Source organism: Anas platyrhynchos, chromosome 35 (assembly GCF_047663525.1).
Source record: "Anas platyrhynchos isolate ZD024472 breed Pekin duck chromosome 35, IASCAAS_PekinDuck_T2T, whole genome shotgun sequence".
Taxonomy (NCBI): Eukaryota; Metazoa; Chordata; class Aves; order Anseriformes; family Anatidae; genus Anas; species Anas platyrhynchos.
The window spans coordinates 4,243,106-4,259,977 of NC_092623.1; the positions used below are offsets into that span (position 1 = coordinate 4,243,106).

Consider the following 16,872-nt stretch of genomic DNA (forward strand, 5'->3'; position numbering starts at 1 on the left):
TAAACATTGCACAAAAAGATCACTAAAGACTACAGCTTTATGACTGTGATAAATTCTGTGTTTTAAGTCAATTTGTATGGGGCTTTGAGCAACCTGATCTAGTGAAAGGTGTCTCTGTCCATGGCAGAGTTGGACTAGATGATTTTTAAAGGTCCCTTCAAACTCCAGCCATTCTGGGATTCAAAATGTAAGCCCATAGATTTTGGACAACTGGGACATAGCGTGTGTTGCAAGACATTCAAAAGTACTTTTTCAGTCTTCAATGCTAAAATGCTTCAAAGCTAAACAGCAGCTGACAAGAGGTCACCATAATTTGTCACGCCCAATAGAATTATTGAACAATAACTGTTAAAAAAAATATAATGCTTAGGTAGACCTTACCTTTCGTGTCTCTGTCCCTGAAGATGGGTAAAGCGAGTGTAGCAGACTCTTTGTGAGTGGGACACTGTATGGCCTTCTTGCAGATGCCGTAACAGCAGGCCCATCTCCACAAGCACTTGAGAAGTCCCAAGTTTTCACAACCATAAACTTCTCTAATTTTTCTTTTAGCTGATCAATAAAGATTTGCTGTTCCACCATTTTTTCATTCTCATATGAAAAAAACAAAAACAAAAACGGTTGCTGATCATCAGATTTGCATCATACCTTTCTAAATTCATTATAAAGGTCAGTCTTCTTGTATATCATTCACTAACTCTAAATTCTTCTGCAATGCACAGGCAAATTCTGCAACAAACTGAAAATTCTCTGGCATGACAGGTAGAATCTTACCTCTCCCCAAACTCCAATCATTTTTTTGAGACATTTTTGTCTCTAAAGGACCTGTCCTATATAAATTATGTCAGCTAGATTTAGACATCTAGTGAGAAGTAGATGACATATTTATCAGCCCTTGCTTGCCTTATTTGTGTGTTCATGGATAAATAAAACGGTAATTCAAGAAAAATGTTCAAATGAAGCACATGGTCTGAGTTTAAAGAATGAAATGTACATACATGTAGGCTTCCTCTTCCTCTTGGAGTGGTCCAACTTGAAAGATTATTTTTATTAATTAACATTCATAAAATTGGACGTGACCCCAGGATCCCCTGTATCAACCGTTACTTTCTTTTCTACCCAGCCTCAAATTTGTCGGTAATGCTAGTTTGAAGAACTTACTTGCCTTTCCTACAGCAATCTCTGTGCATTGTTCAAAATTACATATCTTCACTGAACTGATTTATCCATAAGGCCAAGACCATACAATTTTCAGTCTTCTCTGTTCCTTTCAGAATACATCGAAAATCTTGCCTACCAACAGGAAATTTGAATAACAGCTAGAGATAGTTAACTAAAGTATGCATTCTCCTACTTTGAATCATATATTTTTTATTTATTCTTTTTTTCTCATCTTCTTAGACTGCAAGTCCTTTCCCCATACATAGACAATGCCCCACAAATTGACATTTTGTTGGAATACAATACATAATATTTCTGTGTCATAGCAAAAAGAATATATATGTCAATACCATACATTTTATGATTGTGGAAGTAGTAATGGGCAACTCCACCTTGCAACTTTTTTTTTTTTTTAATCCCTATAAGACTCTGTCCCTTATGCCCTTGTACATACAACCCCATAGTGCATAACCTGTTACATAAATACATGGGTACAAACATTTACATGCTACTTTTACAGTTCTTATTCTGTCATGTATCATTGAAACGACACTTTCCTGTGCATACAACTTTAAGCCATTTGACACAAGCATTTGATTTAATTATTATACTGATTTTTCTGTTTTTAAGTAAAAGTGAGAGCTGCGATCTTTTGCCTACAGTACAACTGTTTCTGTTCATAACATCTGCCTCGTATCCTCCATAGGATACAATTATAAGCATAATCGTATATAAGCATCTATGTGTATTAGAAGCATGGATTATTTCAGTCTAATAAGCTGACAATATGCAGTATGGGTTAAAAAAGGAAAACACACAAAAAAAGCCTATCCAGAGATGACAGAACAGAAAAAAAGTTACAGAGGGAAGGAAAAGATGGTGACCAGTGTACTTACCTTTCATTCATTGACTCTCCCCAAGCCATCAGCAAAGAAGAGGAAAAAGGAGGAAAAGGAGGAAAAGGAGAATAAGGAGGAAAAGGAGAATAAGGAGAATAAGGAGAATAAGGAAAAAAAGGAGAAAAAGGAGAAGAGTACTAACTAGCCATGTTTATGCTGTTCCCTTTAAAAAAGGTCAGATCTATCATCCTATAAAGTCAGATCTATCAACTATCCTATATATGGTCTCCTGGATCTTGAAATGCTATTCACTTACTACCCATTACAATTTCATTAGCATATACAAGATCTAGAGAGGGAAGGAGGCAAGCAGTGTTTCCACTGTGTCACTCAGCTTCTTGTAATAGTAAACTCTCAGAATACTAGGATGAAATTCTGTCTTAAAAAGTCAAAAGGCAACAATACTTTACTCTCACACTGAATAAAGATATAACAAAGCATGTTTCTACACAGCCTTTCAATTAAAGCATTCTGTAGGAACTTGATGGTCTTTTTGAGATTCTAAACAAGCTTTTAAAGCCTTTCAAGTCCTAAATCATGAATCGTCCTGAAACAACTTAGCAACAACACAGATCTGGAGGAAGGCAGGAAGCAAAGAGAGGGTGAATGAATCACTTAATATCATACAGGAAGGCTGTGGCGGTTAGGCTGATACACAAACTTCAGGAATCACAGTACTGTGATTCACCCACTAGATGATCTCAGCTCATTAGGGAATACAGCTCTAATTCAAACAAGGTGCTTGTAAGACTGGTAGGTGTTTACATCCAAAAAAATTCTGAAGGATCTGTCTTGAAATCATGAGTACATTCCTATAGTGGATGGATGGTTCGATATAGATACATGTAATATATGCCAGAGGAAAAATACCTGTAATCTATGTGTTTCTTCAGCCTTCTTTAAAGATTCCAGTTGCTCTTCATTTTCCTGTATTAATGTCTTTATCTGATTCTGCAATATCTTCAATTCATGATCCTTCTGGATGAATACTTCCTCATCCATAGCTAGAGCCTGCTAGATAATAAAAGGAAAATTCAGCCAGTGGAAAAGCAGGCATTGTTATTCTTGAAGTTGGAAAATTAAATACATACATATATTTATTTGTTGTTCAAAGATGTGATTGGAACTGCAAAGTTGGGACGTATATATGGCAAATTCTCCCACCATAGAATCACAGAACAGCTGAGGCTGGAAAGGACCTCTGGAGGTCACCTGGTTTAACCCCTGGCTCAAGCAAGGCCACCTTGAGCAGGATGCCCAGGACCATGTCCAGGTGGCTTTTGATGGTCTCAGAGGATGACTCCACCTCTTTGGGCAACTTGTTCCAGTGCACAGCCACGGCCACCACACAGTACACAAGTGCTTCCAGATGTTAGCCTAGAAGCTCTTGTGCCCACTGCCTTTTGTCCTGGCTGCACGTTCACTGCACCTTCCCTTCAGGTATTTGTAAGACATTGCTAAAATCCCCCACTGAGCCTCCTCTTCTCCAAACTGAACAGTCCCATCTCTCTCAGCCTTTCCTCATTGGAGAGGTGCTCCAGTCCCTTAAGCATCTTTGTGGCCCTCTGCTGCACTTTTTCCATTATGTCCCTGAATCTCTTGCATGGGGGAGCCCGGAACTGAACAGAATCAAGCAGAATGCAGTAGAGAAGTTGGAAAGGACCTACAAAGATCATCAAGTCCAACTGGCTGACCACTTCAGGACTAACCTAAAGTTACAGCATGTTATTGCGGGCAGTGCCCAAACGCCTCCTGAATACTGACAGGCATGGGGCACCAAACAGCTCGCTAGGAAGCCGGTGCCAGTGTCTGACCATCCTCATGGTACAGAAATTTTCCCTGATGTCCAGCGTGAACTGGACATCCCCCACAGCTTTGTGCCATTCCCATGCATTCTTCCCTCAGTTACCAGCAGCACAGACCAGCACCTTCCCTCCTCAGCAAGTTGCTGAGAGCCATGAGGTCGCCTCTTGGCCTCCTATTCTTCAGACTGGACAACACAAGTGTTCTCAGTCTCTCCTCATAGGACCTGCCTTCCAGCCCTTCTACCAGCTTTGTTGCCTTCCTTTTCACACTTTCAATTATCTTCACATCCTTTTTCAACTGGGGTGCCCCTGAGCACACGATACTCAAGGTGAGGCCACATCAATGCTAAATATGGTGGGAGACTCCTCTTTTGACTGGCTGCCTATGCTGTGTATAACGCACCACAAAATACAGTTTGCAACTGCAACTGGACACACTACTCCAGCTGTGGCCTCACTGAGCGGAAGGATCGCATCTGTTGACCTGTTAGTGACACTTTGCCTAGTGCAGCCAACAAAACCACTAGCCTTCTTAGGAGGAAGGGCACATGGCTGACTCATGTTCAACTTGGTGGCCACCAGGACGCCCAGCTCCTTTTCTGCAGGGCTGCTTTCCAGCAGGGTGGCCCCCGGCATGCACTAGTGCCTGCAGTTGTTCCTCTTCAGGTGCAGGACTCTGAACTTGCCCTTGCTGAACTTCATGAGGTTCTTGTCAGCCCACCTTTCTAGGCTGTCAAGGTCCCTGTGGCTATGGCAGCATGGCCCTCTGGGGAATCAGCTGCTCCCTTCAAAAGTGGTTTCCACCAGTCGTTTCTTTACTTCTGTTTCTCATCTATTGATTTTGTTTTGACAAGTTTCTTTCTCCCAAAGGAAATAATGGACCCATAACCAACACTACCTTACAAAGTGGGTATTTAAATCCAATTACTTTCTTCGGTGTGCTGTGAGATTTGGCTGTAAAATCTCAGCATCAATCATAATATTAATACACTTCTCAAACAAAAAAATAAGGATGGCCCTCCTCATTTTTCATCTCAAAGAAGAGCCTAAAGATTAAAGAAATTATAATGTTATTTTTTTTCAGATGTTTTTCTGGGTAAGTGATCCAATAGTGATTGAAGGTTACTTCCAAATGTAGTTGGCCTTCCAGAAAACCTTTAGGAGCCAAATGCAAAGTATAGACACACTATGTCTTACCATTCTAAAGACAGATACTTCTGTACAACTGTATCTTTTCTGTACAACCTATATCTTTCAAGTAAATACAACTCTTAAGAGCTGCTCAAGAGCCTTTATTGCCCTGTTTATTTTAGCATCTCCCTAACCATCTCCTCCGAGCTGTGGATGGCATGCTTACCTGGGTATCTTTCAGTTTAAACCCAGCTCTTACACTGTTTTGAACCTGGGAAGCAGAGCTTTACAATAAGCCAGAGAAAAAAAATGAAGAATAAATAACAGAGCTGTAATTTAGGATGATGAGAACCAAGAAAAGCCAGAATTTGTGTATGCGATTGCGAGGTAACAATCTACAGGCTTACCAGAATTCAGTGTGAAAAATGAAAATAGGTTGATTTTATAAAATTCTAACTTGTTGGAACTCTATCTCCTCCTCCTACAAGACAGACACATTAGCTTTCCTGATTTGTTCATAGGTACCTAAACAATCAACTTAGAATGAAATACCTGGCAGTTCTTTAGTTCTCTCCTCAGCTGAAGAATTGTGATATGATGGGGCTCTTGCATGGTGCCAGTTCCAGTGTCAATTTGCTGCACGGTGAGAGCTTCCTGCTTTTTAAGCTAACATCATCATTCAAATCAACAAGGAATGGGAAGGCTTCGTCCAAACAGTTTCTGTAGCTGAAGCACTGAACTTGAAGCTGGGTGAGCTGTTCTTCTAGCAAACTGATTCGGGTTCTTTCTTGATTTAAGTCATGTCAACACTGATTACCAACTTGTTGGTTCTGCAAAGCTTCTCGGAGCAATCTGATTTCAAGTTCCATCTCATCAATCCGGTCTTGATCAGGGTTGTAGTTGACAACTGGTTTATTTCTAATGTTTTTGGCTCTGTTTGCATATTTGAGCGAATTTAAAGATTCATCAAAGTCTGATGAGGATGGACTTATACATGTTATCATGACAGTCTTGGTGTTCCCTCCTAGGGAGTCTTTCAGAATGCGAGTGATTTTAGCATCCCTGTATGGAATATGTACGCTTTTCCTTTTTGGGTCTCCAAGAGCACTGATGACATTTCCCAAGGCCAACAAACCACTATTGATTTGAATTGATTCTTTGAATCCTTCACTGGTATTTCCAGTCTTTGTCACCCTCTCTGATCCTGCCAAATCCACAAAATGGAACTTTGAAGCAATCATCTGGACTGATTTCCAAGATGAATCCTGTGGATCACTATTTTTTTTGAGACTCTGCAGATTGTTTCTGACAAATACTGATAGTAAAAATGGCATGTGATCGACTAGAGTGTTCGTTCATTTGTGTTGTGCCTGCGTGACGAGCTGCATTGCCACTTTCCAACAGGCTCATCACTTCATCTGCACATTCTACTTGGAATTCCTTAGCACCAACAATCACTTCAAACACCAAAAGAAAATCAGAATAATTACATTAATTTTAAACTTTTCAGTAAAAGTTTACTGCAATTATGAAAAGTCAATCTATAAACACAAATCACAGAAGCATACAAGCCTGCATTATTATAAGGTCGTAGCACATAGCTAAATAAAATAAAACAGTATGTGGAAAGCATGAAGTACAGCACATCTGAAACCTGCAGAAATAGAATATATGGGTGTATTTTGTCACACCATTTGAAACAGTATTGTAAACAGAATACACAGAATACACTTAGGTGTTTACACATCGTCTTATGCAATTTGCAACCTAGTGCTATCTAGAAAAAAAGTATGAGCAAACCTAGCTCAAAGCTTACTTCGTCAGTTAAAAAAAAAAAAAAAGACAGAAATTTTGAAAGTTTGTAGTAAAAGTGACTCCCACCCTATGTTAAGAACATAGTTCTTAGTGGAATGGAAGCAGATATTTACAGCATAAGTAGCTTAACAAATATAACTTTGAAGTGAGAAGCAAAGGCTTAATCTTAAAGCATTCATTCAACTGAATAATCATGCACAATTGTGTTTCTATGCTGAATTTGCAGAAACAGTAACAGTACTACCTTACCACCTGATGCTGCTTCTGGAGGAACATTGATATTGTTCATAGGAATCTCAAATGAAGGCTGCTTCAGATCAGCTAAACTGAATTGATATTTTGAAAACGTGACTTCGTCTAGTATTAGTCATCGGTAAGCTCTCTTTTCAAGAGATGGAAACAATAATTTGTGCACACAACAGAAATCAAATGCACGAAGTTCTAGAGCTGAAATCCTACCTGTATTTCCGTTTTCATCTTCTCAGATATGTAAATCTTTCACAGAGGTCTCCAACTCCAATAAATCTCAAAGTTCTTCCTCGTAAACCTCTATATAAGATACCTTCACTCGGAAATTGATGTTATGGTTTTCAGAAATATGCTGAAATAACTCCTGAATAGCCCGTGGGATTATGCCTTTTTCATCCTCTGAAAATGATGCTAAAATAGAAACACAGATGTCACAGACACTTGCAGTCATTCTGTCACACAAATTACAAAGACTAAAACTAAAGAGAAGTCTGCGAGGTTTATCACTCAATATAATAAGGAATAGGAAGAGCTCAGTTTTCCCAAGTTTTCATGTAAAGATTTGCTTTTCTGTTGATCAGAAATGCATGGAAATGATACAGAACTTTACTACTTTCTGCGGGTACGAGACTACAAGAAAATTAAATTAGTAAAAAATCACGCTAGAAGAAAAAAATATTTTGAACTTGCTAATGAATTAATGATAAAACTTCAAATCCTTTATGCAAAAAGAACGAATACATAATTTTCAGGGTTTCAAATTCAGAATCAAGGACCAAGAAAAATCCAGATAGTCTTCTAATTCCTGCTACTCCACTTCTTCTCTCTTATTCAGCAGAACAGACAAACAAATTGTGACTTCTCGATACGGAAGGGAAGATAACCAGAGCTGGTGATACACGATTTCAGGGAAAGTCAGAAAGCAAAATTGTATACATGCAGAAGCTGAAGAATTCTTCTGCGAACTAATACAGAAAAATAGTAGTTTCCAGTCTCAGGTGTTTGAGAAACACTGACTTGGAAATACCAAGTAAGTCGAATAGTAGAGTTTCAGATATCTGCCTTTAAAAAAGCAAAATTTGAATTCCACATAAAGTTCAACAAGGCCAATATGCAAGGTTCTGCACTTGTGCTGGAACAGTTCCAAGCACAACTACAGTCTGGACAGAAAACAGATTGAGAGCAGCCTTGAGGAGAAGGACCTGGCGGTGTTGGATGATGAGAATCTCCACCTGAGCCAGCAATGTGTGCTTCCAGCCCAGAAAGCCAACCATATCCTGGGCTGCATCAAAAGCAGCATGGCCAGCAGGGGGAGGGAAGTGATTGTCCCCCTCTGCTCTGCTCTCGTGAGACCCCACCTGGAGCTCTGGGTCCCCCAGCACGAGGACGTGGAAGTATTTGAGAGAGTCCAGGAGGGCCACAGGGATACTTAGAGAGATGGAGCACCTCTCTTACGAAGACAGGCTGAGGGAGTTGGAGTTGTGCAGCCTGGAGAAGAGGCTTTAGGCACAGCAGCCTGCCAGTGCCTAAAGGGGGCCTACAGGAAAGCTGGGGAGGGACTCTGGAGGGACTCTTTGGCAGGTGGTGTAATGATAGGACAAGGAGGAATGGCTTTCCAACTAAAAGAGGGTTGATTTGGATTAGATATTCAGAAGAAATTCTTTACTCAGAGGGTGGCAAGGCACTGGCACAGGTTGCCCAAAGAAGCTGTGGATGCCCCATCCCTGGGGGTGTTCAAGGCCAGGCTGGATGGGGCCCTGGGCAACCCGGTCTAGTGGGTGACATCTTTGCCCGTGGCGGGGGGTTGCAACTGGGTGATCTTTAAGGTCCCTTCCAACCCAAACCATTCTAGGATTCTATTCCATGAAATTTATCTATGAAATCTCTTTGTCAGACTCTGAAAAAAGTCCAAGAGTGAGTTTGCTTCATACAATTACCTAAAGCAGATACTTTCTAAGTAGGATAAATGGAGCCAAAATTTCTAAAGCACTGTGTTTCAGAAAGTAGGGTAAGTTGCCTGTTAGAATAGAGAATGGGAAAGAGCACTTTAATTTTTTTTTATTTTTTTTTTCTCTCATACTTTTGGTATAGCCTAACGGACACAGAATTTGTGTTTAGAACACAACCATCACATAAACTTTGGAATATATATGTCTTTTTTTGCTATACATTTTTTCATTATCTCTTAAAAATTCTCAAGCATCATCTGTTATGTATTAAATACTTAATTTGCAGAACTACATTGTTCACGCACACACAAAAAAAGACTTTTTACAACGTACCAATGTGACCTCCTCCAATGGTGTAAGTCTTCCCAGAACCTGTCTGTCCGTATGCAAATACTGTAGCATTATATCCCTCAGCCAAAGACACTAGAAGAGGTTTAATGCAAACTGGATAAACTTCTTCTTGGGTTGAGTTTTTGCCAAATACAACATCAAAAGTGAAGACACGGTCTTTCCCAATGATTATTTGTTGTGTATTTGGGACTAATCTCACGCATACTTGGTGGTTATGAAGTACTTCCTTGGAAAGCAGAGGTCTGACCCTTACTGCAACTTTAACCAGGATCTCCTCCATGCCGGCCTCCATCTCTGTGCTCCCCACTCAGTATTCAGGAAGTCATTACGAGATCTGTTACAATTCCTCTGTTCACCTCATTTGCAATTTTCTGCACCTAAGAAAAAATGTTCTCCGAGTTAAATAATAAAGAATTAACTCCCTGCTGAAACAGAATGTTGAAGAGTTTCCCAAAGAATACATAAGCATCATTACACCCTGGAAAGGAACTGTGATAAAAAAGCGGATATGTTAACAACTGTTAAACCAGTGCAGAAACTAATTTTGCTTCTATTACCTTCTAAGCTAGCAGACTTAACCTTTGGTCTGAAAGTGGTCAGACTTTCTGTTTGGATGTTATACTGCCGGATGAAGCAACAATATTGTAAGATCTTGTTAATGAACTCTTGATAAAGCATAGACTTACAATGAACCTCATTTTCTCACTGCTACAGTACCGATGCATAGGCAACAGAAATTATTCAAACAAAACCTTTTTATCCTGAATTTATACCTACAGACACATACGTGCTTGAAAGCCATCTTCTGCTTACAAGGGCCAAGTATTTAGAATTTCAGAAGCACAGAAAGCTGTCGTGTTGCTTACATGGGGGGTATGATTTTAAATAGTTGTGATTACTACACACCAAGCATTCCTCTGATTTTAATCCGTCTCTTTATGCCCATATGGAACTATTTTTTATTAGTTATATATTTCAGCAACCATGGTTCCTTATACTGCCCCCCATCTATTAATTCTGAAGCACAAGAAGAAGCATCGAATAGGATTTCTTTACAAATGTCTACCAGAAACACTCCAAAGCCTCGATGGGTATCAAATGCTGCCGGATCCCAAACACATCTTCTGCTCTTGCTGATTCTCAGTCAAGGAGGCTTTGCCATGCAAAGGACAGTTTGCTGAACTTCCTTCTTGCTCAACTCCCACGCAGCCTTTTTGCTCTGTTACCCAACGGGCAGAACTCACCAGCTAAGCACATCAAATTCAGCCTGCATGAAAATGCAACCAGATTGAAACACAAGTCTTCTGTGGTTGCAAAGAGAAGAGTTTTGGCATTTCACTCACACCCATTTGCATTGAGGGCTTGTCCATTCAGAGCTGAGAAACTTTGGAAGCTGACAAAAAGCCTTGTTGTACAGAACAGAGCAAAGGGAAGCCAAGAAAGAGAAGCAAGAGCCTGAAATCCTGCTCATTTCAGAAAGGGCACGGCAATCACGAGCACATACTGAAAACTTACTGACTCCCCCTCCCCCGCCCCCCCCTCCCAAAATGACACCCAAACCAGTCGCGGGAGGGGAGGGGCGGAGGAGGGGAGAGATCCCATTTCCTACTTCCTCAAACAAACACCAAGCAAAATGCCGGCTCAGCGGCGCTGTGGGGCGGCTCCCCCCAGCCCCAGCCCCGGCCCCGTCGCTCCCCGCTCCAAACCTGCTCCGGGCGGCGGGAGGCAGCCTCCGGGCGGGCTGAGGGGCCGGCGGGCCGCGCCTGCGCCGCCCGCGCTGCTGGTGACAGCGCCTCGCTAGGCAACGGCCGCAACCTTCAGCGGCGCCGCCCCGCCGCGCACAGCGGCCCCCCGCGGCAGGAGGGCGCAGGCGGAGCGGGGGTTGAGGGGTGGGTGTGAGGGGACACCGGGGGGCAGCCCCCGGCCCCCAGGGACGCGCACAGCTCGCCCTCGAGTCCTGGGGAGGGTGGAGGGGGCCGTCTGCTTGTGGTCAAAGCAGGGGTGCGAAATGCGGCTTCCATCGCCGCGCTCGTCATGGAGGAGAGCGTCTCCTTACGGCTCCGGTGGAGCTCAGCGGTAAAGGCTGAGTTTTCCCTCAAACACAAGCGGTCTCCAAGTAGGCGAGCCACGCTCACAACTGCTCGCAGCTGCTGGCCCAGCAGCCGCCGGGAGTGCCCAGGCACACGTCCACACACAGACACATCTGTAGACACAATGACGACAGAGCTCAAGGAGCAAAACAAGAACGGATTCTGTCCGATTTGTATATGAAAAACAACAGATAAGACCGAGTCGGTCCCATTCATGACATGGAACACTGCTTTAGCAATTTGTAAGTGCACAGAGCTTACTCCACCCTAAAGACTTGATAAACAAAGAGACATTTAGAAAGCTAAGCTGTGAAATGACTGAAACAAAAAGGTGTATTTCCAGCTTCAGTTCCCTAAAGCGTGTAAGTACTTCTCAGAAACATAAGACAGGACAATGTAAAGATGTAATCTGCGATTAAGTAGTTCTTCTTTCACAGGGAAAACCAAAACCAATGACTTTTCAGGGACAGCAAAAACTCTTGATGAGACAACAACCTTACTCACTGTTGAAAATACAATCCCTTTACATCATTGGCCTCACTCTGCTGCTGTTCTCTCCTTTTTCTTCTTTTCTCTCTTTTCTTCACATTTATAGATCTACACCCTGAAGCTAGAGATTTACCAGCACGTCGGCCACTTCTGCCTTTTCCAGGCTCTGAATCAGTATCACTTTCCAGTTGTAGTAAGGCAAAACGAGACGCAATGGTAGGGACTGAACTGATTAGAGCAGATTCCATTGCCATGTCTGAAATTCTAGGGAGCTGGCTTCTTTTAATTATCAGTTTCCTGGGAAAGTAGCACAGAAGGTAGAATGAAAACATTGTTTGATCAAACAAGCAATAATTCATATCATTAAACCACAGAAGTGGGTTTTTTTGGCTCAGAAAGCATAAGACAGGGCTGGAATTGGGGGAATGAGGGAGAAATCAAAAAGATACAGTATAATTTATTTATATTTTAACCGACTACACTGTATTACCTTAGGTAACTAAAGAAGAATTACATAAAAAAAAAAAAAAACAACAATCTACCAAACACATTTTAGGCTAATACATTCGCTCTTGAGAGATTTCGTGGAAAAAAGGTGGCTCTACAAGAAGCTGGTCTTCATGTTCTGGGTGGAAATAGACACAATTAGAATAGAATAGAATAGAATAGAATAGAATAGAATAGAATAGAATAGAATAGAATAGAATAGAATAGAATAGAATAGAATAGAATAGAATAGAATAGAATAGAATAGAATAGAATAGAATAGAATAGAATAATTTAGTGCTTAAAAACTATTTCAGATGCCATCCCCAGAGCCTGACAAACACAATTTAAAAATGAAGTAGATAATACACATACGCAAGCTCCAGTTTGGGGTAAGCAGCCTTATCTCTTCTTTTACAAGAAGTTTAATTTTGTTTGCAATGCACTGGAGATTCAGCAAGCAGTTTTCTCCACAGGGAGGTGAACCCAGCATTTCAGCTGGTACCGTCCACAAACATCAAGTTCACCTGTTCTTAGAGCAAGACACAGAGGATACGTTGGGAGGAGACAGAACTAAGTAACACTTATGCCTTCTGTTGTTGCCTGTAGCTAAAAGCAACATGTACATCCCTGGGACACCATTCTAAAGATCAAATCATTTACCTAGCATTAAAGATAGATCCTGGGTATATCTATGTTTGTCCAACTGCAATTTTTCCATGCAGAGTTTGGTCAATTAGCAGAGTATTGAAAGTGATGATATCCATCTCTGATTACAAATTTCATAGAAAACAGACATCTAGATATGCTGACATATTATGACAGCGGTGTAGTGAGATAATACATACTTCTTGAAATTACTGTTCAAAAGGGATCTTTAGATTTTGAAACAAGTTCTTGAGTTATCTGCTTAGATAACCTACAAATCTGTTCCTTATTAAGTACTATTACAAAAGAACATGAGACTCTGCAGAAGTTTCCACAGGCTCTCTTTACCACTTAACTCCAGAATTTCTCCAGTCCAAAATTGTATAGGTGCTCCATATATACTCAGGTATGTCAACATGCAACAATAGCATGGCAGAGACCATTCCCCAAAATAATGATTTAAAAGGAATATGTCATTTCACTTTTCAGAGATGAAAGAACCATGCTCTACTCTTAAGTTTACAGGAGACAAAAAGGTTACAGAAAAGAGCATTCTCATCACACAAAGTTACTCAACTCCATTTCTCTCAAAAGAAGAGAAAATGAAGCTGGTCATCTTAGGAGAAAACGGCCATTGAGCTGTGAATCTACTTGATGCTGATATTCAGATTAGCTGATGAGACCACAACTATGTATCTAGAAAATACAGGTCAATCATATCTACATCATAAGTAATTCATATTTGTCACTCTTTAAATGACAGAACAGGATACATTTGGATTTTTGTGCAGACAAGACTGTGCACATATGCACACGTGTGCATACATTGACAAATATTTTAATGCTAAATAACTATATAGTTAACCAGCTGAGGAAATTAGTTAAAGTTGAGAGACTTCATGCTCTTACTAGCTGGACACGAAATATGTTGAAACTTGAAGCTCAGAGAAAAGATTACAGGTGCATCTTTACAGCAAGAAAAAGCACCAGATAAAAGTGCTCAGTCATGTTCCACAAGACCTTATGATGCTGGATGTTGCTCTAAAGCAGACAACACTCAAAGTTTTGTCTGCAGACTCCCTGCTGTGCTTGGCTTAAGAAAAAAAAAAGAACTATAGTATGACTCTTCAGTAAAAGCTTGGAATTTCTAGTCTCTCTCTACTGTGGTGTATTTATAGTTAATGTAAACAGTACAACGGCACAACAGTCTTTATTTGTACAGTGGCAGCAGTGGCTAATGCTGCCAAATCCTTCTTTTTGCACATACAATCTGAAAATAATTACACATAGCTGAACCTCTACACAGGTACATAAAGTGGCTGCAAACTCCCTTCTTTCGTCTATAAATACACCAATATAAACACACCAATAAGTATACCTTTGCTGTCTTATCGTAGTTGGCATGCAATTAAGAGCCCAGCTGACAAGTACATTTAACAAGTACTACCCATGGAATTCTGCTGTTCCAATTCACTGAAATACTATAGTGACAACATGATATCAATTTACAAAACCTTATTCCTGAATTCGGTGTTTCTACATCATCATCATCATAATGGATGGCAATGAGTTTATAAAGTGAATTGCAAATACATGAGATTGCAGGTTATTTTCTAGTTGAGTCGCAGATAGTTGTTAACATTGCTAATTCAGTTGGTAGGACATTTCAATACTATTCATATTACAGCAGGATCAAATTATCCCACTTCTGCAACACCTAAAGATGGATCCAGTGATTCACCAAGGCCTACCACCATGCCAGGCTTCATATTTTAGCACCACACCTACAATTCTGGCAGACCCATTTTATTAAGCACCTAGCACTTCAGTTTCAAAGTATGGCTCCCATTCCCCCTTCCCTGAAAAAACAATGGGCTGATACCTCAAAAGCTTTCAGCTAATTAGAAGTGCTTGCTAGCACCCTTTCAGAGGCTGGTATAGTTCCCCCCACCTCAGGAATTATGAGCAGTGTTATTCTGTATTGCTATAGAAATAATCAGCCGTAGAAAATTAAAAACACACTGGTGTAATTGAGCTTGAGGCTGTGTTTAAGGAAGCTTTTTGATCACAGAAAGAAAGTGTTCAAATATGATTCAAAGATCGAAGCCGAAATTCCTTGAAGTGGTATAGTCTTTATTGCAGCGCTGGATGATGCACAGGGGATCTCTCCACCTATCGTGCATACCCAAGGCGGAAAGCAGTCTTGAATTTATACAATCAATCTATCAATATTCTACAAGCGCCTATACATATTCCTTACCTATCCCCGCCTTCCCTCGCTTCTCATGCTAATTAGCCTTTTGGCACCTTGCGCCTGCGTAGAGCCTCCCAAGAATTGTGGGCAGGGGTCTTTGGGACGTGGGCAGGGGTCTTTGGGAGGAAGACCCCGAGTCTTCCTCACAGTGTACTTTTCACCTTTGGTCAGGAATCTGCCGAGTTGGCATGTTTCTTAATTGCAAGCGCTGGTTGTTGCTAATTCTTCCATTTGTTGTATCTTTATAATGAATTCCAATGTCCAGTTTTGAGATTTATAGTCCTTCCATTTGTTTCTCTGTCTGTCTACCGCTTCCTTATCATGAGTTGCAGCGTCTTGTTTCGAGATATACAGTCCTTGTCTGGGGATTGTCCTTGCCTCCCCAATGCCTCCCCAATGCCTCCTTAATCAAATACCACAAGGAGTTTCATAATTCCACAGATCAAACTATGACCTGAAGCATCATTTCAACTTCTACAGTAGTTTTCAAGTAAGAGTTTTGAAGTGCGGTAAAATATTGGAAGTAAATAACAGCCTGTTGCCCAAACCCTATTTATCTGAACACAATATTCCCTACTACATAGGCTACAGGAAAAATCCGCATGAAGGTAAAAGGAAGCAAAGCCTGCTGGCAAGTATTTGAAATTGTTTCCATTTGTGTTATGTATTAGCAAGAGCCATAGTCTTGAGAGAAGGCTTTCACTAATGTGTCAAGGAAGTAAGTAACCCCGTTACAAAAAGAGCCCTCAATAATCCAACTTGCAACACCATCATGGCATGGATTGACAGCTCCCATAAATGACCCAGTTCCCAAACGTTCTGATCTGCATATCACTAGCAGGCTGTTAGTGCAACTCTCTGTGCAGTCTGCTCCAAGCAGTAAGAGTTGTGAACACAGCTCCTGCAGCCAAAAGTACCTGTTACTCAGATTCATGCATCACCAACAGAAGATGAGCATTATATACATGTACCATATAATTTTAAGGCAACATTATAGCAATGGTTATTTCTAGCAAGTAGTAATTTATTTATTTATTTATTTAGTGCTTTACTCATTTGTAGGTCATGCTTTTCTACAAACCATGTCAGCATACGTGAATGGATTATTTCAGATTTTTATATTAAAACAACAGATAAGACCAAGTTGGTCCTACTAATGACATGGAACACTGCTTTAGCATGTCTGATGCAGCAATTTGTAAGTACACAGAGCTTACTCCACCCTAAAGACTTGATAAACAAAGAGACATTTAGAAAGCTAAACTGTGAAATGACTGAAACAAAAGGGTGTATTTCTAGCTTCAGTTCCCTAAAGCATTTAAGTACTTCTCAGAAACAGAAGACAGGACAATGCCCTGAAGAGCTTCAGTCTAGTTTTAGACATGATGTAACAAAGCTAACTATGATAAAAGTAACATATCCAGTGTTTCAGTAACACCGAATCCCTTTTCTATGTTACCCACCTTAACCCACACTGCAGGTCAAATAGCTCTACTGTAAGCACTGCTGTAAGCCCCCAACACACATGTTAAGAGGAGCGTAATGCAC

At 40.7% G+C, this 16,872-nt stretch overlaps 1 pseudogene; it reads right to left on the bottom strand.

Moving 5' to 3' along the window:
• Positions 1-16,872, bottom strand: part of LOC140000909 (kinesin-like protein KIF27) — a 53,077-nt pseudogene that overhangs the window by 14,731 nt on the left and 21,474 nt on the right.